Source organism: Mauremys mutica, chromosome 10 (assembly GCF_020497125.1).
Source record: "Mauremys mutica isolate MM-2020 ecotype Southern chromosome 10, ASM2049712v1, whole genome shotgun sequence".
Taxonomy (NCBI): Eukaryota; Metazoa; Chordata; order Testudines; family Geoemydidae; genus Mauremys; species Mauremys mutica.
Genome location: NC_059081.1, coordinates 71,811,997 through 71,829,571, shown reverse-complemented (window position 1 = coordinate 71,829,571; position 17,575 = coordinate 71,811,997). Strand labels below are relative to the sequence as shown.

Genomic DNA, 17,575 nt, shown 5'->3' with positions numbered 1-17,575 from the left:
GAGGTCAAACTAACGGGCCCGTAGTTTCCTGGATCACTTCCCCCCTTCTTAAAAATAGGTACTTTAGTAACAATCCTCCAGTCACAGGGTACAACCCTCAGAGTTTACAAATTCATTAAAAATCCTTGATATTAGACTTGCAGTTTCATGTGCCAGTTCCTTTCATATTCTTGGATGGAGATTGTCCGGGCCCCATGGTTTGGTCCCATTAAACTGTCTGAGTTTGACTTCCACTTTGGATGTGGGTAATTTCTACTTCATATCCTCATTGCCATTAGCCACCCAGCCGCTGTCGCCAAGTTCCTCATTATGCTTATTAAAAATGGAGGCAAAGTATTTGTTTCGGTGTTGGGCCATATCTAGATTATGTTTAATCTCCACCCCATCCTCAGTGCTTAGCGGTACCACTTCTTCTTTCCCTGTTTTCTTTTTATTTAGATGGCTATAGAACCTTTGACTATTGGTTTTAATTCCCTTTGCAAGGTCCAGCTCTGCTTGGCGTTTGGCAGTTCTTACTTTTCTTCTGATTTTTAAGAGGTAACTTTCCTTGCTGATCTCCCTCGTCTTTCATTCCTTGTAGGCTTTCTGCTTCCTTTTAATCACCTGTTTGAGATGCTAGGGACCTATTGGTCCCGTGGGCATGCTGTGGAGTGATTTATGTTATTTCAGTCAGCAAGTCCCTCCCTGTAACAAAACAGAATGATATACAGTGGGATATTATTCATAAGACTCATGTTATTAGTTGTACTACACTCGTGCTTAGAGTTCCTGAAGCTAAGTCCAAGGACCTATTAGGGATATAGAACATTTTCCAGGTGAGGAGAGATTGAAAAGACTGGGACTATTTAGCTTAAAAAAATGATGACTGTGCCGGAGGTAGGGGGATATGATAAAGGTCTATAAAATAGGTGAATGGTGTTGAGAAATTGAATAAGGAAGTGTTATTTACCTCTTCACATAATACAAGAACCAGGTGTCACTCAATTAAATTACTAGGCAACAGGTTTAAAACAACCATGAGGAAGTACTTCTTCACACAATGCACAGTCAACACGTTGAACTCATTGCCAGGGGATTCTGTGAAGGCCAAAAGTATAGCTGGGTTCAAAAAAGAATTGGATAAGTTCATGGAGGATAGATCCATCCATGGATATTAGCCAAGATGGTCAGAGACGCAACCCCATGCTCCAGGTGTCCCTAAGCCTCTGACTGCCAGACGCTGGGACTGGACGACAGGGGATGGTTCAGTTGATGATTGCCCTGTTCGTTCCTTTGGCATCATCTGGCACAGGCCACCATCAGAAGACAGGATACTGGGCTGGATGGACCATTGATCTGACTCAGCATGGCCATTTTTATGTAAAAACTCTGTCTCAAAAAGTTGGCAATCTACATCACTGAGGGCTTGTCTACACTACCGGCCAGATTGACAGGCAGTGATCGATCCAGTGAGGGTCAATTTATTGTGTCTAGTATAGACGCAATAAAGCAACCACCGATCGCTCTAGTGTTGACTCTGGTACTCCACCTCAACAAGATGCGCAAGGGGAATCGACGGGAGAGAGTCTCCCATTGACAGACTGCAGTGAAGACACCACGGTAAGTAGATCTAAGTATGTTGACTTCAGCTACATTATTCATGTAGCTGAAGTTGTGTAACTTAGATTGATCCTCCCCAGTGTAGACCAGTCCTGAGACAGAACAAGGAAGTATTTTTATCTCCATTGAACAGATGGGGATCTGACATGCAGAGAGATAAGTGACATTCCCAACCCCCACAGGAAGTCTGTGGTATATTTGTGTAACGGGTCGGACTCACCCCTGCGGTGCCTCCTGCTGGTGACTCCGGGGAATTAGCTCGGTTTCCAGCACGGAGCGCCCTCTGCAGGCCAGTGATCCGCCTGTTCCCTGGCCCCGGGTCCCTCCCTGGACCCCGGTGCCCTTTTACATGGGGTGCTGCCCCCCGGCGGTAACCTCTTTCTCTCAGGGTTTCCCCTCTCAGGGAACCCCCACCCTCTATCCCCACCTTGCCTCAGTTTATGGCCACTACCAGTCATTGTCTAGCCCCGCGCCCTGGGGCAGACTGCAGTATCAGCCTATTCATCACTGGCAAGGAGGGTTTGGACCTGCTGCTTTGGCCTACTCCTGGGCTGCCTCTGCAACCCCAGTACCTGTTAGCCCTCTGCTAGGCCGCAGCCTGGGGCTTTCCAAGCTGGAGCTCCCCAGCTCCTCAGCCTTTCCCCAGCCCTGCTCCACTCAGGTACCCGGTCTAGCTCCCTGCAGCCAGGCCCATCTCACTCTGAATGCAGAGAGAGACTGTCTGGGCTTCTGGCTTACAGCCTCTTTTATAGGTGCCAGCTGGGCCTGATTGGAGCTGAGCCTACTTTCCCTCATCAGCCTAGGCATCTTGCCCCAGCCTAAAGGCTGCTTTCTCCAGCCACAGCCCCTTCCCAGGGCTGTTTTTAACCCCTTCAGGGCAGGAGCAGGGGTCCACCTTGCTACAATTTGGGAAGAGAACTCAGTTCTCCAGAAGCCCAGTCCAATCTGTGAGCCACAGGACCAGCCTTCTTTTTCCAAAGTGTGTGAAACTTACCAAACAAAAACTTGAAACCATAAAAATCCTGCCTGCTATCGGGCTTGGGCACACAGTGAAACTGAACCAAATGAGGTGTTTAGATTTCAAAGATGTTGAAAGCTCTAAATTCTTTGAAGCAGGGCCCACATTCTTCTGAACAGAGCAGAGTATTCTCTCCATATGCCACTAAAACCAGAGTCTATATCCAAGTACATTCATATGTCATAAATTTGTAAAATGTTAGAACATTTGTTTGGTTCATTTTACTTTCCCTCTGAGCTGCCTTTCAGTTATTAGAAGTAGAGCTGGGTGAAATTTTTTGGCTGTAAGTTTTTCTGGTGAAAAATGCAGATTTGGTGACAATGAAATATTTTGTGAATGTGTGTCAAATTGGTAAATTGTTTTGGTCAACCCCAAAGGTCAATCCCAAAGGTCAGGCTTGAGGAAGCCCTGGCTGGGATGATTTAGTTGGAGACTGGTCCTGCTTTGAGCAGGGGGTTGGACTAGATGACCTCCTGAGGTCCCTTCCAACCCTGAGATTCTATGAAACAAAATGTTTCATTCAACCTGAAATTATTTTCCCCCCAACTTTTTGATTTGCCAAAAATGTTGAAAAGGTTTTTTTTGTTTGATCCTTAATATTTTTTTTTGAACTGCCAGTGAACCAAACGAATCCATTATTTGCACAGTTCTGACTGGAAAGCTAAGCAAGAAGGTGAAGGCACTGGACACAGGAGTTCTGGAGGCAATTGCAGTGATTGTCTAACCTTGGACAAATCGCTGAATCGCTATTAATGTTTCTTGTGTCCCACCTCTTTTCCTGTCCTGTCTATTTACAGTATAAACCCTTGGGGCGGGGACTGCCTCCTACTAGGGATTTGCACAGCAGCCAGTACAGTGAGGCCTGGGTCTCGGCTGGGGCATGTCTCTAATATAAATGATAATCATAATGCAGTGAAATCAATCAGTGTAGTTGATAATATGGTGATGAATGTGTGACTGGAAACAAGACACTATATCAAAGGAATTGCACTGAGTCCTTGCAGTAGCAATGAAGCAACTGAAAATTCAGAAATCACAATACAACAATACAACGTGGTAAAGCCCTTTAAATGAATAATTGGTAAGGTAACAACAGCCCTTTTGGCAAATTCACTTTCTCTCTATCAAGCCAAAACATATCCAATAATACAAGGCTGTCCTGTAAAGCACGGTGTAGTAGGAACCTGTTAAACCGATAACCTTGCTGAACCAGAGCTCTATTTTCCCAACAACTCCAGTACTTGAAGAGGACTATGATGTTTAATGAAATATTTTATGGTCTGTATTCATTTACCATATTTTTCTGTCAGACCCATCCCCATTGTCTGTGCATTGGGAGTTTAGTCCTTGAACAAGTTTATTCCTTTCTATAAGCTACTCCTATAAACTGGCTTTGCTTAATTTCTGTCTCCCTTTGAAACTGGCGAAGATCATACATATTGCTTTTGGGGATTTGTGTCCAGGGGCTCTCCTGGATTCATTTCACATCTGATTTCTGTAACAGCAAGCCATGTACAATGCTCCTGTGAAACGAACACTTCTTGCTCAAAGAACAAAATTTGTTTGCACTGAAATAACACTTTCCTCAGCGCATTTCCCTTCTACTCTGACACTGTATTACTGGTAGCATATCTCCCAGTGGAAAATACCATAGGTATATCATGTACCATGGCTCAGTCTTGCTCCCTTCGACTTCAGTGCGCTCCAGAGGGTTGGGATCATAACATGCTGCTCCCTTGCGACCCTGGACATGGCTAAGCAAAAGACTGCTAATGATGATTACTGTGTGTGCCAGCCCATGGCACCCATCACAGGCACTCAGGCAACCTGGCACATGGCTCACTGTACGTGGGGCATGGGCAGCACTGGAGCCATTTTACCTGGTGGAGCTGTGCTCCCCTCTTGCTGGGCCCACAGAGGCCGTGTTCAGCTTCCTCAGCTGGCTCGTCAGAGCCCCACGCAGAGCAGATCTCAGTGAAGCCTTGTGGAGAGCAGCACATACCAACCTCGAGTCACCTCACCAGCCTCATGTGTCTAGGTATAGCTGTTTGGCTCCTTACCCCCTAGAGCCTGGAGAACGGGGTAGCTGCAGTGGGCTACTAACAACAGTCAAGCTGTGTGCGCAATCCCCCATGTGCTCAATATGCTCTGCCTCCTGCTCCTCTCTCCTTCAGTTCCCCACATACCCCAACCATTCTTCTAGTGGCCAAAGCAACACAACCCCCCCGCACTCTCTCCACCTAGATGTGTCATCCCTCCCCCCGACACACTGTTTCTGTCCTCTCCCTTTGACAAGAGCTCAAACCCATTCTCCTTCCTTTTGAAAGCTGCTTCCAGTAGCCCCAGCATCTCCTCCTTGCCTGTTGGGGAAGCTCTGTGATACCCCTGCTACAACGCTCACTCAGCTCTGACCTTCCACCCAGAGCTGCCAAATCTTCACTCTACCTCACAAAGTGTCCTATGCTCCTTCCAGCTCCTTTAACCTGCTGCAGCCTCTGACAAACTCCCAGGTCTGCCCTTTCCCTCCCAGTCATGTAGCCTTCCTGCTACTCCCCCAAGCACTTCCATCCTACCCACTGTTGAACTTCCTCTGCAGAGCCCAGTCAAAGCAGGTAAAAGCACTCCTCACACAAGTCATCCTGCAAATTCCTCTCCGCAGTGTTAGCGGCTGAGACTTCCCTCTATCCCCTCGGCCACAAGTGTCCAGTGCTGACTTCCCAATGCTCACGCATTTTCCAAGCATCCTCCACCTGGAAATGATCTGTGCACGAAGGATTAAACCACTGGTTGTCTCCATAACCCCGTGAGGGTACTGGCTGTGTGGCTACCATTCAGTTCACAAACCACAGATCAGTGGAGTTTCTGCTCTACCACAAGTTTGGACAAGTCATTTGTCCTCTCTGTGCTTCAGTTGCCCATCTGTATAATGGGGATCATTGCATGGAGAATGGTCCATCAATGGCTATTAGCCAAGATGGTCAGGGACACAACCCCATGCTCTGTGTCCCTAAACCTATGACTACCAGATGCTGGGATTGGATGACAGGGGATGGATCACGTGATTATTGCCCTGTTCTGTTTGTTACCCTGGGTTTTCAGAACCAACGTGTTGGTAACTTAACTGTTTCACTCCAGGCAGTGTCAGGAATAAATGAATGGGAACACAGCACTTCCGGCTGATGAAAGACTAATACAAGCAAGCATGCTCTTACCTAAAACTACATTTTTTTAGATTTAAGCACACACAGACATAAGCAATAGGGTTAGAACATCCCAAATAATTACCTAGAATTAGAGATGGTATTGAGTAACTTACAGCAGGTCCATAATGGCCAGTTGCTTCCCTGCTGGGAAGTCTGGTGTCAGGAAAAAGTCTCTCAGGATAGCTTCAGAAAACTGCTCCCAAAGTACATCCTATTATCTAGTCTTATATAACTAACTTTTACAAAACACACAGCTCATAGTGACCCAAACTTCTCCTAACTTCAATAACTACATATCCACAAACATTCCTAACAGTCTTAGTCATAATAAGCTTCTATATCAAAGGCAACCAAAACTCAAGGTTTCCATCCACTTATTTTCTTTCAGTCTCGAATTGTTGACTCTTTCTCCCTTCCTCCCATTCTGACTAGAAGGAACTACAAGCCTCCAGCTAATTTTGACCTGGCCTCCGGAAGCTCTGCTTATTCCAATTAACCCTTAACTATGTGGTGTTCTATGTTATTAATTCATGGTGGCTCAATGCACACAATGTGGTTGCAATTAGCTTGATTAAAATCTGGGGTACACGCACCCCTCAAATCTAGGGCAACATGTTCATTCCCTTGGAAGCATCTGGCACTGGCCACTGTGGGAAGACAGGACACTGGGCTGGATGGACCATTGATCTGACCCAGTATGGCCGTTCTTATGTTCCCTACCTCAAAGGAGGTGCTGTGCAGATAAATACATTAAAGTTTGTTAGGTGCTTAGGCACTCTGGCAACAGAGGTCGGATAAGTACAATTGACTGATTAATAGATAGAGATGGGGCGTGTGTAGTTCATTTAGCAGCATGGCATGGTACCTGTGGCAGCAGTCATGGTGCTCTAATGATACTAATAAAAGCAATGTCTAGCAATGCCCAGGCATTATAAACACAAAGCTGGCATCAGTTCCTTCACAGTCACCTTCTCATGTAGTACACACCTGTTACTTCGGCAAAGGTTGTCGGTTGTGCACACAAAATAAACAAAATATCACACTGGCAGCAGGCCTGGAGTCAACTACGCAGTCACTCTTCATACCTATCTGCTAAGAGCTCCTAGTCAACTCGGACAAGGCCAGCAACCCGCTGACACTAAGGAACGCACATGGCTGAAGAAAGCTGAACACTCAGGGCTCATTTCAGCCATTTATACTTGTGCAAAGTGGTGCCACTCTGCTGTGGTGCCACTTCACATCCACATTGCCCCGATCTAAGGCTGAGCTTTGCAAAGAGAGTTAGGTACTCAAGTCCCATGGAAATTTGGTGACAGTTGGGCAGCTACCTCCTCTGGACTTCTCTGGAAAACCCACAGGGTGCAAGGCAGTGGTGGAACAGGCCCTCGGTTTCACCAGTGTATCTTGATATCCCATAAGCACCTGTGAGGTGAAAGGTCTTGTTCAGGGGCATAGACTGAGCCACAGCACCGGACACACAAACACTCTGTGTATGAGCACACGAGAGGGAAAACCATAGACTGAGCGCCCAACAGAAATACTATCATGATGTGATCTGCCATGAGACTTACTGCCGTTCAGGAAGGGTTATCAGGCATTCGTCCTAGGGAAAAGACAGCCTTAGATATTGTCTTGGGGAACAGCATGAGCAACATGGAGATAGATATATGTATATGCCAAGATTTTAAAAAGGGACTAGTATTTTGGGTATCAATTATCCCAGCAGCTCCCAACACGGATGGTGGGTACTAGGCATCTATTCCAAACTCAGGCCAATTATTTAGGGGATCAAAATATGGATTTGGGTGCCTAACTTTAGGTGCCTGTGTTTGAAAACACTGGCTTTTATTGTCTGTGCCTCTCTCTCTCACCCTCTATCCTGTATATGTACATTGCAAGCTGTTGAGGACAGGGACAGTCTATTACTCTTCATATATACACCTATCCCCTATCTGAATGCAACCCTAGATACAAATGCCCCTGAATTTTAACGTGCTTTAAATCTAGGTCTGCTTCCAAAGTTGGGGGCTCAGGCCCATCTCTGGTTTTGATACCACTACTGCAGCAACCGACTCTGATACAGTATTTTCAAGTGGGCAATAAGCACAAGGAGCTGATGAGTTATTGACAAAGTTATCAACAAAATTCTGTTCTCAGTTATGCCAGTGCAAATCAATAGAGTTACTTTGTAGTTATGCCAGCGTAATGGACAGAAGAATTTGGTGTAGTGTTGTCAGACCAATGTCACTGACTGAAAAGAAAGAGGAAGAGAAATTCACCTAAATGTTATATAGCCCATAAGCAACATTGTTTTGAAACAAAATATTTATTCATAAGGCACCAGTGCCTCACCAAAGATGATGTAAGAGAAGCAAATTCTTGATAGTCTGGGGATTTGAACTTTGCCCTTTGAACCTAAATGCCATAACATATTTTAATATTCCTGCTACTACTAAAGTTAAAGGTGGGTTGCTAGTTAGTTTGTATTTCTCAGCTTGTGTGGCCTAACTTATTTTTATTTTGTTTATGCTAATGCCTATATTGGGAATCTATGGCCACAAAAATATAGCTATTGGAGACAAAAGAATTCATTTGAAGGGAGATCAGATTGAGACCAATTTAATCCATTTACAGGGCTTGAGTAGGAGCCGCGACAGCTGATGGGGAGAACTCTGTGGTGGTGTCTGCATGTTATATATATCATAGCCCTATGTTTACAACAAGTGCCTGAGGGCAAATCTACAAACTTTTCAGAGAAAAATAGCCAGTAGACTCAATGCTACACCAGGGATATATATGTATGGAAATATATAGGAAACACCTGTTCAAATGGTGTGGAAGTTGACTAGCCATTGTTTGTATTTTTTCAGCAATCTATTCCATTGGCAGCAACAATATATATCTCGGAAGTGCACTATCAAGTCTAAAGCTACCAAAACTAACCTATAAATGGTATGATCTTGGAAATATTCAACAGCAAGGATGCATTTGGATCCTGGCCAGTGCTGTAGCTCAGTACACAATGGAAGCAGTGTGTATGTAGAGCCCTACTGTACTTAAAAGAATAATAGCTGCTAAAGTATGTTTCCACATTGTGGGGCACCTGGTGATTGGATCAAGATCACGCAAAAAGGGATCAGGGCTATCCCCTATGGGGAATAGCCATGGCTGAGGGTTCTAAGCTGCTGAATGCTTATTGCACGACTACTGACATCACCTACACCGAGTCTGCCTGTCATCACCAGAGGGTGCCACAATGAGCAATGTGGTGAAGGAGTCTAAGAGCATGAGGTGGATCAACACAAAGGGGCGCAGTGGAGGGAGACTAATAGGAAACAAAGTCAGGAAGAGAGGAAAATTCAACACAAATGCAAATGTTTTACCTTCTAAATCTTCACAGCACAAATACTTCTCAGAGCTTCTTGCCCCAAAGGCCTGATGCTTTCAGGGAAACCAAGTGCATCTCAGTTTCAAAGGTAACAAGTCATAACTCTCACTGTTCCAGTTCAGTAATCATCCAGGTCTCTGAAAGCTGTGCTAAAGCACTTTGATATCTGGATTACCCATTTTCTAGTATGGTTTTGGGCCACCTCAGGTGGTATCGTGCTAACAAAGTTAGGTGTCTCCAGCCATTGGTTCCCCAGGGTAGCCTTTTGGCCAGATTCTGGTACTCCTACCAGGCAGCACCTCACTCTGCAAGTGCTCCTGATTCCAATTGGGCTAGCAGTGGAATAAGACACTATTCAGCATAAAGAAAGGCGTCCCTAGGGCAGAGAATTCACTGAGACTACTCACAGAGTAAGGCACTACTCAACATGAGTAAGGGGGGCAGAGTTGGGTTTTGAGGAGCACTCCTGCCTAGCAGAGTGGTGTGAAATATCTGTAACAAAATCCACCCCCTCCAAAGGCCTGATTCTCCCATTCTGACTTGCACTGAGTTGCTGGTTTTTAGAAGGCAGTGGGACTACTTTCAGAATAAGGTACTTACTCAACAGGAGCAAGGACAAACTCAGGCCCTAACTTTGCTGCTTTGAGAAAAATCAGGCATAAATTTCCCCCCCCCCCCAAATATTTGGATGCCCCCTAGCCAGGAAAGAAAGGCACCCAAGCCACAGCTTTTGGCATCCTGAAGCATCCTGGCACCTTGAAAACCTTGGTGAAACTGGCCTAAACTCCAGTGGAGGAGGACAAGCCCACGTCCCTTCAGGATCATGCAGTCTCCTGATGGAAATAGACAGTTCAGTGTGAACCTGAGTGATCTGATCCACACAATAGCATAACCAACTTAATACCCTTAAGTATTGCTACCTTTCCACCATGGGACAGCAAACGTCTAGGGTGTTATAGGTCAGCTTCTCAGTGGAGCATTGTCATAGGGTCTCTACTCACCAATAGGGTGCCTCCTTGTGGCTACATCTGGGGAATAGCTCCACCTGGTCTGATGCCCCCTTCCATCTGTCCTTCGCACTATGGCCCCTCTTGCAGTGCTCCCCCTCTTCAAGGCTTGGTCCTCTGTCCAGGTCACTGTAGTTTGCCCCTTCTGGGGTATCAAAGTCTCACTGGAGGATCTGGCTCAGGCAGTCTGCCATTTTGCTGGCCAGATTATGCCACTTTCCCAGTGTCTGGCAGGGGAACCCAGGCCCCCGCAATGGCAGGGAACTGATTAAGTGAGACACACTCAGATGATCTTGGTAAATGACCCACACCCCAAGCTGCAGGGAAAAGCAAACCCTCCCAAGGTCACTGCTGATCTGACCTAGGGGAAAATTCCTTCCTGACATCACATATTGTCACTGCCTCAGCAGTGTGAGGTAGACATTGAAATCAGCCCCAGAAACAGACATGCCTTGGACCGTTCAGTGCTCCGGTTTGTGCCTTGTACCTGGTTTGAATCATGTAGTTGGTGTGTATCTATCAGTGGTCCGGTTTGATTTGGCCGAGTTTCACCCTTGAGCAAGGGGGCATCAGGGACCAAACTGTTACTCTGTGAGACACAATTCAGGCTTTTCTGCCCAGGGTCATCCCAGCTGCATGCTGCACCTAACTCAGCACTGCACCTCCCCCAGTTTGTCACCCCCATAGCACTGGATGGAGAGTGAATTTTTCCTACATTGCCTCTGCATCCTGTGCTCCTCCTGGTCCCCCACAGCCTCATGTCCTTTCTCTCCCACCTGCAGCACCTCCAGGCTTCCACAGCCCCCACCCCACCCCCAGTGAAGCTGTCATGTTATGGGGTGCAATCCAGACTGGTAAAGAGCTGTATCACCCTTCACCCTGTTACCATTACATGCCTTTAAAAGCATTGCTACTGTAGCGCTCTGCCTGGGATGCTCACAGTCAGCAACAAACATGCACTCTGTGCCTATGTATTGAGCAGCCCTGGGCCAATGGTTTGGCTCCAGGAGCCTGCCTGCAATACCACAGCCTTCCACTGTTCTCCATCAGCCTTGGTTAACTGCTGGTAAGGTGACTCCAAACTCTCCCCAGCACCAGATTCCCCCCAAAACATGTGTTCTGCAGAGTCAAAATCCAACAGTTTGTTACTTTAACTGGAGTTATCAAACAATGCAGCTCAAACACAGCACTGGAATGGCTTAGATTCCAAATAAAACAAATTTCTTTAATTCCAAAGTGATAGGTTTTAAGTGAGTACACATATAAGAATTGAAGTCAGAAATGGTTACAAGTAAAGATAAAACGCTTTCTAGTGACTAAAAGTTAACAAGCTAGAATTGGTTCATGGTCATATCCTCACCACGCTTCCAACAAGATGGCTGACCAAACTCCTCGGTCAGGATCTATCCCCCAAAGTCAAAGGGCTGGTGAAAGACAGATAACTTGGGATTCTGTACCCCTCTCTTTTATAGTCCATTGAATCTTTGCAGTGGATTCTTCTGAAGGAGACCTCCAGACCAAAGTCTATTTCCAGCTGTGAGGGAGGCAACGTGGAGTCTGTCTTGAAGAAAGTGTGCTGCTGCTTCTTCCCCAAATCCCTGCCCAGTTTGTCCCTCCCTTCTCCATTCTTCCCCTTTATCTCACCTTCTCCAGAGGGGGCAGAATGGAATCCTCCATCAGGAATCTCTTACCTTGCCCCCATCTGCTGGGACACAAAAGCAGGTCAGGGCAGTGCTTCTGCCATAGTGGCCCTGGCTGTGAATGGCTGAAAATCAGCCTTCTTACTAGCAGGCCCAGCCACACAAGCTGCCTCCCCTTTCTCTGCCACATTTGTGAGAGATCAAAGACAGCATGAATAGCAAGAAAGGGAAGAATTTGTGGGTTTTCCATCTGAAGGCCATAAGGGACGCCTGCTTCCTAGTGGGTACAAGGTGAAGGAGGAGGGCTGGAAGCTGGTTCACAGTCTCATCATTTATTTAGGATTAAAAATCACTTATTTAGCATGATAAAGCCACATAGGCTTGTGTAACCAATGGCATCACTTGCCAGCAAGATGGCTGCCCGCCACACGAGGCTCGGAAATATTAATAGTAGTTAAGAACTTCAAAAACAGAGGGGTTTTTACACTTTCAGAGCTCCCATTGAGTTGGGAGCACCTCTGAAAATAAAGTCCCAGTGCTTCTATTTCACAGTGTGTACCTGGGGCTTCTCTCTTGGGGGAACTACTAGACTGTTTGGCTGAGCAAAACAGGTGCAGCTTTCCTTAAAGACCAAGGACTTTTTCAAAGAGGCTGAAGGGTGTTATGTATCCAAATCCCACTGAAATTCAATGGTAGCTGAGGCCCAGATCCTCAGGCACCTAAATACCTTGAGGGTCTGGACCTGAGTGCCTAATTCTCGTAGGTTCCTTTGTAAATCCCAGCCTAATTACAGTCCCGAACATTTACAAATCACAAGTGAAGTCCACACAAATCATGTAGTGTTTTATAAAATCTCATGATTTTCAAGCCAAACTGACGAGATTTTATTTAAAGATAATTAAGTTGTTTTTTTTTAAATTTGCCTTCTGGGTTTTAGCCATCAGAGGTCCCATTTGGAAGCTTTTCTCCAGAAGAACTAGTACTAGGAATGTACTTTTTAAAAAAAAAAGAAAGCTGAGGTTTCCACTTATCATCTTTCTCCATGGAGTAGGGGGATCAAGAAACACACCAAATATTGCCAACATTGTGATAAGCTTGTAAGGCTTGGCAACACCATAATTATATTTTAGATATTACAGGACTGGCTGACATTCATGATATTTAAGTATATGGTGCAACATAATGCATTATATCTGAATGGTCCCAGCAGGTAGGACTCACCTGGAAATCAATGGGAATTGAGTGCACTGAGCACTTTACTGGACATGCCGAGTTCACCAGAGGATTAATGCATCTGATTTGCATGGAAATACATTGGCAGGATGGACACATCTGTTGCAATGACTTTCCTCCCACAGAAATTGGGTTATGATAAACTCAGTGCAGAATACCAGCTGCTTGGCTAATGATGTTGGAAATTATAGGTAGCTGTTAAGAAGCTGCTTTGTGCCAGTTTTATTAGTACAGCGATTAAGTGCTTCCTAGTGGTGTAATGAGTGTCACTTGTTCATCACCCAGACAGTACTTGGGCATCATGTGGCCAGGCATTCACTCAACAGGATCTGTAAGGAAGAGTGAAAAAAATGAAAGCACCATGCAAACATTGGTGGTTGGCTGGTGTAGTGGCAGGGGAAGGAAGAGCAGAAAAGAATTCTGTTTGCGTTCGTGAATGCAGAAGAGACTGTTATTGACTTTACGTAACACCAGAGGTAGCTTCAGGAAGTGTATTTTTTTTTAAACAGCCTTAAATCAGGATAATGTAAACACTACCACATGGTATTTTACTTCGGCTGTTTGGAAATGTGATGGATGAAACATGACAAATATTCCTGCAAGTTTATTTATCCATCTTTTCATTTGTGCAAGTTTTCTATTAGCCAGGCATAGATCTGGCTACCAGATTGATTCTACGTGTTGGGAGCTGGTGAAAGTGGAAGAGGGGGATGAGAAGTGAGGGACTTCCAAGCCTTATCTAATTTAAAGCATCTTTTACTGAGTGGTGGGTAAAACAAATAAAGGATGTGGGTAAAACAAATAAAAAAACCCAGAAAGGGATCAAAGTGTGCGCGCAAATTTATTCCTTGTGGGTGCTTGTTGCTTTTTCAAAAGATGGGTGATTTTTCTGTGGCTGACACCCTAGCACTCAGTACCTCCTCTGGATTTCATCTTGGTTTCAGCTATGATTGATGGCTGGGATGATACCAGAGACTGTATATTCAGAACGAGATCTAAGGCACTTCCCCTGATTCCGTGGTGTACACATTAAACAGTTGCATGAAACCATTCTATTTATAAGTGGTTCAAAGACACCACAAATGTTGGTGGATGTTGTACTGAAGCACAAGGCCCCCAGGAAGTCTGTAATGATCTCAAGAACCTGCCATTACACCAGAACCATATGCTTTCTTATGTTGTGTGGATTGGGGGAAGCTTGTCTTATAAAGTTAGACTTAAAGCACCCTCCGGGAATAGTGCCTACAACCCAATTAGGGGACAATCTTATTGACCGGGAAGTTATGTTATTAAGAAGCCATGCTCACCAAGTTGCCCAGGTCAGAACGCATTAAAATGATCACATGATGTCATAAACAGATAGTTAAGGGTTACTGCCTCTTTTACCTGTAAAGGGTTAAAAAGTTCACCTAGCCTAGCTGACACCTGACCAGAGAAACCAATGGGGGGACAGGATGTTTCAAAAGGAAGGAGGGAAGTTCCCTTTGTCTTGATCAGTTTCAGTTTTGGCCAAAGTGAAAAAAATCAAGGAACCAGACTCTTATCAGTGTAGTGAGTACAGTGAAACCCCGCTATAACGCGATGTTTGGGGTCCAAAAACTTCCATCGCACTAAATGCGGCATCGCGGTATAGCAGGGTTTGTCAGTGGTCCCCAACGCGGTGCATTGATGTGCGCCGCCTAGTGCCCAGCAAGGGAGAGGAGCCGAGGCTGCGGGCGCCGGTGGTCTCTGTCCCCAGCAGGCGTGGGGCCACGGCTTCTCTCCGGCTTCTCTGGGGCTGCGGGCGCCGGTGCTCTCTGTCCCCGGCAGGCGGGGAGCCGTGGCTCCTCTTGAAGCCGGAGAGAAGCCGCGGCCCCGCACCTGCTGGGGACAGAGAGCACCGGGGCCTGCAGCCTCGGAGTTCTCTGTCCCCCGGCAGGTGCAGGGCTGCAGCTTCTCTCCCCTGCCATGGTGTTGGGGACCATTGGTACAGAACCGTACTGTATTATGTCTTAAAGGGGAGCCAATCTGTGATCGCGTTATATGCAATTTTGCGTTATGGCGGGGCGCGTTATTGTGAGGTTTGACTGTATTAAAAACAAATAAATAGGTTTATGTTTATTTTCTTTTGTGGCTTTGTTTTTGTGCAATTAGAGGAATAATCAAATTGGGGATTCTTTTGTGTACTAAGTTTTGCCCAGGGGAACATCCTCTGTGTTTTAAATCTGTTGTCTGTGAGAGTAGCTGGTATGCTAATCTCTCCCAGAGGTTTTTTTCTTTTACCTTTCTTTTCTTTAATTAAAAGCTTTTTTTTTAAGAACCTGATTGATTTTCCTTGTTTTTAGATCCAAGGGGATTGGATCTGGACTCACCAGGGATTGGTGGGGGAAAAAGGGAGGGGGAATGAGTAATTCTTCCTTGTCTTAAGATCCAAGGGGTTTGGATCGGTGTTCACCAGGGAATTGGTGGAGGAGTCTTTCAAGGCTACCCAGGGAGGGAAAGGTTTTTGGGGGGAAGACAGAGTTTCCCAAATGACTCAAATATTTGGGGATGGCAGCATACTGATCTAAGCTGGTAATTAAGCTTAGGGTTTTTCATGCAGGTCCCCACATCTGTACCCTAAAGTTCAGAGTGGGGGTGGAACCTATGACACATGATATATATATACTGCAGGGTTTGTCACAAACACCTCTCTCGATCTGGGGGCACGAGGCTTCAGAATGAGGAATTTGAAAACATTTGTCCTAGAAACGAGGCTGACAAACTCCCAGGTAGAGAATCTCAGTACAGTGTGCAGGCCTCTGTAATGTCTAAAATAGATAGGTTATAGGAGATTGCAAGCACACTGTAAGAATAGCGGGTCAGATCCACAGACAATCTGTACCAACATAGCTCTATCTGCACCATGTTCCAAATCTTCTGCTTTTGGGTGGAGCCAGGAAATGGGGAGGCAAGGTATTCTGTCTTTAGAAAAGGCATGGTTAAGCGTTGTTTAATACATCTCTTTCTTGTCCGTATATAGCATCCTAACTTCACACCCATATATTGCCATATATTACTGTAAGATGGAGCTTCCCCTGAAACCAGTCAAGTGATATTTGGAATTGCCAGGGCTTTGTGGAATATTCAAATCAAGGTTGATTGGAATACTATGGAGGAACATGTGATCTTAAACTGTGAAAAAACAGAAATGGTGGCTGTATTGAGTCTTTTTCAGATTGGCAAGGTATGGGATCCCACAGTCTTTACTCCAGGGAAAAATCCCACTGAAGTTTGGGGAACACAGGTATGGCCCACAGATTGGTGGAAGGCTTTCCTTGCCTTGAGTCTTATTTAGGAATCCACCACTCTATACATGATGGAATAAATAATTTTTAAATACTCACAAAGTGTTTGTATAACTAATTACTATTATTATTTCTTTTACAGTAGCACCTAGAGGCCACAACTGAGATCAAGGCCCCAGTGTGCTGTCCAGACATAGTAAAAGACAGCCCCTGCCTCAGTCACTGAACAGAGATCATCTTCTGAATCATCAACCAGTGCTTTAATCACAAGGCCATCCTACACTTTTAAAGCTGCTAACAATTTGTTGGTAGTACTATGCCATTTCTACGCTTTTCTTACGTGCTGTTAGGCTTGCTCACTAGAAAACATCTGAGGTTTATGGATTTTATGTGCCTTAATAAATCTAACACCAAAAAAGAATAATTCTAGGAATTAATAGAACGTCTTTACAAATTCCATGGCATTTATTATGAACAATAAACATCCATTTGCACCCATTCAAAAAATAAAATAAAGCTCCAAACTACAAAGTCTTGTTCTTCAATTCTAGGAATTCTGTCAGTTAAAGATTGTCAAATATTGCATGCCAACACCTGAGAGAATGACAACAGCTCCTTTAAGTGCAATGAATCAAAGCATAATGGAACAAATTGCTATTCTTAGAAGTCATCCAGAATCAAAAAATAAACAATTAACCAGAAGAAAAAAGTGTTCAAACTCACAAGGAAGATTAGGTCTCATTTGAATTGAAACAAAACCTCAAATGCACCCCATAGTTATTCCCACACTGTTGGATAATTGCAGAGTTGTTCGAGGCCTGAGTCAAGTGGTTGGAATTATGCAGAGTAACTTTCTATGTGCAACTTTAAAATTGCTAGATTATTTTCATCCCCCTTTGTTCAAGTAATTTTGTTTTTCCCCAAGTTCAGTGTTGTACTGTATCAGCTGGACCGTGCAACATCCAATCTAAGACCCCAATTCAAAGTCTATTAAAATTGAGGTGAGTCTTTTCATCCATGTCAATGGACTTAGATCAGACCCAGAATGCGAGGTAGCTAATCATGATTCAATTATAAGGTAAAAGACACTGCTTCAGTTAGTCAGAATTTGTGAGCAGTAACACATTATAAACTATATGGAGACAGTGCTGGGTCTGCTCCTCATCTCCACAGTTCAAGAAGAATGTTGAAAAAATGGAAAGGGTTTAGAAAAGAGCAACA

At 45.0% G+C, this 17,575-nt stretch overlaps 1 protein-coding gene across 1 annotated transcript in view; it reads left to right on the top strand.

Moving 5' to 3' along the window:
* The window catches only part of ASB1 (ankyrin repeat and SOCS box containing 1), a 60,599-nt gene extending 43,842 nt beyond the window's left edge, over positions 1-16,757 (top strand). The window contains exon 6 of the transcript XR_006572210.1: positions 16,497-16,757. The gene's annotated coding sequence lies outside the window, so the exon portion shown is untranslated. The remainder of the gene's footprint in view (positions 1-16,496) is intronic.
* Positions 16,758-17,575: the final 818 nt, after the last annotated feature.